Genomic DNA, 6000 nt, shown 5'->3' on the forward strand with positions numbered 1-6000 from the left:
GGTTATACAATGCAAAGCACAAGTCTCATCTTACCCTTGACTATCTTTTTAAAATGCTCAAAGCATGTGGCTTATAGTAGGTGCTCAATAAATGTTACTTAGCTACTGATGAAGGTGGACCAGAAATCTAACAGCAACCAAAGCAGGATTATTAAATCACGAACCACCTGGGCAGCGTGTGAGGGGCAGGGTCAGAGGGCCATAGATAGAGGTGTGGTAGCCAGGTTCAGCAAGATTGCCTTTGAATTTGATAGTTTTAAAAATTTAATCCAGACAATCTACCAAGCCTTTAGAGAAAGTACAGTAATTGACTTACTCTGGGAGGTCTGCAAGCAGAGAACCTGGGCAGACAGGGACACTGTTTTTCAGGTGAAGGGCACATGGGGTGTAGGGGCTGGAGTTGGCTGTGACAGACTTGCCCCCAGAAAAGGAAGCTTTGAGCTGGGTTCTCTCCTTAGCAGAAGGGTTGAGTGACATTGGATCAATTCAGTGGATATTCAGGCTAGTGGGTGAGGATTAAAAGGGACTAAAAGACAGTCTTTTAAAAGTTATTTTTATTTTCTGTTGATTTATAATGTTAAATATGTTTCATGTGTACAACATTATATTTCTACTTCTGTGTACACTACAGTGTGTTCACCACCAAAAATTTTGCTTTCATCTCTCACCATACAGTTGATCTCTGTTACCCATTCCCCCCCCCAACCAATCTGGTAACTACTCCTCTGTTCTCTGTATTTACATGTTTGTTTTCATTTAATTTGGTTTGTTCATTTATTTTGCTGTTGTTGTTTTTAGTTTTTTATAGTCTACATATGAGTGAAATCATACAGTATATGTTTTTCTCTGTCTGACTTATTTCACTAAGCCTAATACCCTCAAGGTTCATCCATGTTGCTGCAAATGGGAAGATTTCACCTTTTTTATGGCTGAGTAATATTCCATTGTGTGTGTGTATGTGTGTGTGTGTGTGTATAAAATATACCACATCTTCTTTATTCATTTATCTGTTGATGGGCACTTAGTTGCTTCCATATCTTGGTTATTGTAAATAATACCATGATGAACACAGGTATGCATATACCTCTTTGAATTAATGTTTTTGTGTTCTTTGGGTATATACCCAGAAGTGGAATAGCTGGATCATATGGTAGTTCTCTTCTTAACTTTTTAAGGAATTTCCGTACTGTTTTCCATAGCAGCTGCACCAATTTATATTCCCACCATTAGCATATGAGGGTCCCCTTTTCTCTAGAACCTTGCCAACACTCTTTATTTCTTGCCTTTTTGATAACTGCCATTCTGACAGGTGAGAGCCATCTCACTGTAGTTTTAATTTGCAGTTCCCTGAAGATTAGTGATATTGAACATCTTATCATGTGCCTGTTGGCATCTGTATGTCTTCTTTGGAAAAATGTAAAAGGCAGTCCTTATCCTCAAGGAGTTTGCATCTAGGGGAAGATAGAAGGTAAACCCCTAATGGATAATGTAATGCAGAGCATGATGCTAGCAGATGGCAAATTTGACGGCAAATTTCCTTGGGGTCCAAAGGAGGGGGTCCGCAAAGTACCAACCTGCCCCGAAGGCTAAATCCAGCCTACCACCTTTTTTGGTAAATAAAATTGGATGGGAGCAAGGCTTGCTCATTTGTTTGTGTTGTCTATGGCTGCTTTCGCCCCCTAATGGCAGAGTTGAGTATTTGCAGGAGACAGACCAGATGACCCTCAAAGCCTAAAATATTTACTGCAGTATTCAGCTCTTAAAAGGAAAGTTTTGTGAACCCCTGGTTTAAAAGAAGGAACAGCTATTTTCAATAGAAAGGGCATGTTAGAGTGGCTTCTGGGCATAAGGAGGGAAAGAAAGGGAATTCTGGGCACAGGCAACAGCCTGGGTAAAGGCACAGTGGCCTGATACCAGGATGGAGGAGCCCGCCAGCCTGGGAGACGTAGATTTCAAGCCGTGCATCTGTGCATCACCTCTGAGGTGAAAGGAACTGGATCCATTTTTCCACACGTTGTAAAAGAGAGAGAGAGAGAGAGAGAGATTCCACACCTTGTAAAAGAGAGAGAGAGAGAGAGAGAGAGAGAGAGAGAATGAACTGATGTCTGTGAATGCTTTGAAAATAATATGATAAAAACAGCCATTAATCAAGACATTATTTCTATGGTAATGTTAAGTGGATGCTAATTTTCTCTGTTTCTTTCTTTTTTTTCTTCCCAGCCCTGGCGGCCAATTTCTTCCTTCCTGTTGTTATGCCTTGAAAAACAAAACAAAAACAAAAAACCCAGGCAAAAACCCTCCACAAACCACAAATGTATTTACCTCAAGAAATGTATTTTTATTCTTTTTCAGATAGGTTCATAAGATCTAAATAGGTCCAAATAGGTTTCACAAGGTCCAGATATAAAAGGTTTAAAGGGTGTGCAAAACGCCTCCCTTCCATCCACTAGGTTCTCTGTTCTCACGCTGGAGGCAGCTAATAGCACCAGTTTCTTGCAAAATGTATATTCTTCCTGAGATATTTTAGGCAGGTACAAATATTTACACATATATTATTTTTCTTCCTTTTAACACAAATGATTATCTCCTATATATACCGTTTTACACTTTGCTTTTTCCCCCTTACTAATGCCTTTTGGAAGGTGTTTCATATCAGAACATACAGAATTTCCCCATTCTCTTTTATTGCTGTACAGTGTCCCATCATGTAGATGTACCATACCATACTTACGTGTTTCAGTGGCAAATAGGGATGGCTGTTGCTCTCTCTTCTTTCCTGCCAGCAACAAGCCCCGGGTAGCATTGTCGGATTCAGTGGATGGGATCAATAGCAGTGACTAGGTAATAGTTCATGGTGCTGATGGCTTTAAAGACAGCTGTTATTTATCTATTGTTTTTAACCTCTTTACTGGAGTATAATTGCTTTACAATGGTGCGTTAGTTTCTGCTTTATGACAAAGTGAATCAGCTATACATATACATATATCCCCATATCCCCTCCCTCTTGTGTCTCCCTCCCACCCTCCCTATCCCACCCCTCTAGGTGGTCACAAAGCACAGAGCTGATCTCCCTGTGCTATGCGGCTGCTTCCCACTAGCTATCTATTTTACATTTGGTAGTGTATATATGTCCATGCCACTCTCTCACTTCATCCCAGCTTACCCTTCCCCCTCCCCTTGTCTTCAAGTCCATTCTCTAGTAGGTCTGTGACTTTATTCCTGTCCTGCCCCTAGGTTCTTCAGAACCATTTCTTTTTGTTTTCAGATTCCATATATATGTGTTAACATACGGTATTTGTTTTTCTCTTTCTGACTTACTTCAGTCTGTATGACAGACTCTAGGTCCATCCACCTCACTACAAATAACTCAATTTCGTTTCTTTCTATTTTTTATTTTATTTTATTTTTAACATCTTTATTGGAGTATAATTGCTTTACAATATTGTGTTAGTTTCTGCTGTATAACAAAGTGAATCAGCGATATGTATACATATATCCCCATATCCCCTCCTTCTTGCGTCTCCCTCCCACTCTCCCTATCCCACCCCTCTAGGTGGTCACAAAACACCGAGCTGATCTCCCTGTGCTACGCGGCTGCTTCCCACTAGCTATCTATTTTACGTTTGGTAGTGTATATATGTCCATGCCACTCTCTCACTTTGTCCCAGCTTACCCTTCCCCCTCCCCGTGTCCTTAAGTCCATTCTCTAGTAGGTCTGCGTCTTTATTCCCGTCTTGCCCCTAGGCTCTTCGTGACCTTTTTTTTTTCTTTTAGATTCCATATATATGTGTTAACATACGGTATTTGTTTTTCTCTTTCTGACTTACTTCACTCCGTATGACAGTCTCTAGTTCCATCCACCTCACTACAAATAACTCAATTTTGTTTCTTTTTATGGCTGAGTAATATTCCATTGTATATATGTGCCACATCTTCTTTATCTGTTCATCTGACAGATGTTCTTTAGTAGCTCGATTCCAGCAATCATGCTGGCAGGGGCCACCTGTCTGCCTGGGCTGCCTGCGGGATTAACTCAGTCCCTGTGATTGCCCTACCTCAGGCTGCAGTGGGAAAAGCACCCATTATAACTGGAAGTTGAAGGCAGGATTATTCTGATGGAGTTGGATTGGGTGTTGGTGGTGGCATTTGGCAGGTGTATTGGTCATGGCTTTTTTTCTTGAAAGTTGCAAACATCTACCTCAAACTGGCTTAAGCAAAAAAGGAGGATGTGTGGACTTATATAGGTCAACAAGGCAAATTAAGAGTTGTGGCAGACACTGCCCATTGCCTTCCCAATATGCACCCCTTTTATCTTCTCATTGTGCCCAACTAAAAACAGCTCTCCAGACTCCCTTGCAGCTAGGTGTTGGGGGAGGGGGCACAAGACCCTTTTTTAACATTGAAGTGTAAGCAGAAGTATGCAGGATGGGACTTGTGGGAGTCCTGACAAAAGAGGACACACTTAGCTGGCATATGCTTTTTGTCCTTCTTGTCTGGTATGCGGATATGATACCCAGAGAGGCAGCATAAGAGGTGAGAAGGAGAGGTGATGAGAATGGTGGGGCAAGAGAGCGGGAGGATGTTGGTCTTTGCTATCGTCACGGAGCCAGGATTTCAGATCTTGCCTTCTGGCCTTTTGACCACTTGTTACCTGAGAAAAATAAACTCCTCTTTGGTTAAGTCCCAGAGCTGGGCTCTTGTTACATGCAGTTAAATATAGGCCTGGCCGTGAGTCAGCGTAACTGCGTTCTGGGATTTGCATCGTGTCACATTTCTCTGCCTCTTTCTCTCCAGTTTATCCTCTCAGAATACTCAAAGGGGGTAAGGGACTTGGCACCAGCAGCTTTGGAATCATGCTGATAGCTTCCAATCTAGGGACAGAGGGAGCTAGGCCTCTGACTCCAACGGGAGGGCAAAAAACTCCAGAGAAGAGATTTGATTGGTTTGGAGGATGCTTTTTGAACCAGTTACCATGGACAAAGGGAAGAGGTAATATGATTGGCCAGGCCTGTGTCACCTATACCCACCAGGAAGGGGGAGTAGGGAGCAGTTTCCAAAGGAGGAGGGAGTACTTTTTCCAAGAGAGAAGAAAGGTAGGCAGGCAGATGAAAACAATAGATGGCTCTCCAGGAGACACTGAAAGTTTAAACATGTGGGGAGGAGAGAATAAGTCATTTCAGGGGGATTGTCACCACCTCCAGGAAGCCTTCTCTGATAGCCTGATTAGCCACTTCTCTTTCCACCCCATTAACTCCCTTGCTTACTCTCAGTATAGCACATGTCACTGTGTCTTGCTGTCTGTCTCCTCCTGGTAGCTCCTCAAAGGTGGGCATTTCATCTTATCGATGCTGTATACCTCCTTCCCATCACTAGCATGTAGAGGCCACGCTGTGTTTGTGCTTAGATGAATGAATGAAGGGACAGCAGGAACAAAGACAGAGAGTAGAGAAGTCACCTTTGGTTTGGTTGGAATCTTGGGTGTGTGATTAATACAAACAGTAAAGCCTAAGATTCTCAAGGTGGATTATGGCTGGGTTGTTGTAGGGCCTTGAATGTCAGGCTACGGAGCTTGGGCTGTGCTATGGAAATAGGGAGCTACTGAAGGATTTTGAGCAGGGGAGTGGTGTGATCAGAGCTGCTGCGTTGCTGAGCCTAGATCCTTCTGACTCCTGGCTGCTTTGTGTCTTTATTTTCCATCCTCTGGCTTGTCCGCGATCCTTCTTGGCCTGGTGCTTCATCTGTCTCAGCTGCCTTTGGTGCAGGTGACCCATCAGTGCTTCTTCCCTTTTCCATCTCCTTCGCTGTTCAGTCCTGGCCTTCTTTGTGCAGGTGGAGAGGATGCTTTCTCCTGACTGGTGCCAACTGGGTGACCTTCTGTGGAAGAGTTCCCCTTAGTGGTTCTTGCCTGCCCTCTTCTGGGAACTGGTGGGTACAGCCACCTTCTCTTCTGGAACTGGATGTCAGCGGGTCCCAGCCTTGCCTCATGACCTGACTTCTGCC

This window comes from Grampus griseus (assembly GCF_964374135.1).
Source record: "Grampus griseus genome assembly, chromosome: 17".
In the NCBI taxonomy this organism is placed as follows: domain Eukaryota; kingdom Metazoa; phylum Chordata; class Mammalia; order Artiodactyla; family Delphinidae; genus Grampus; species Grampus griseus.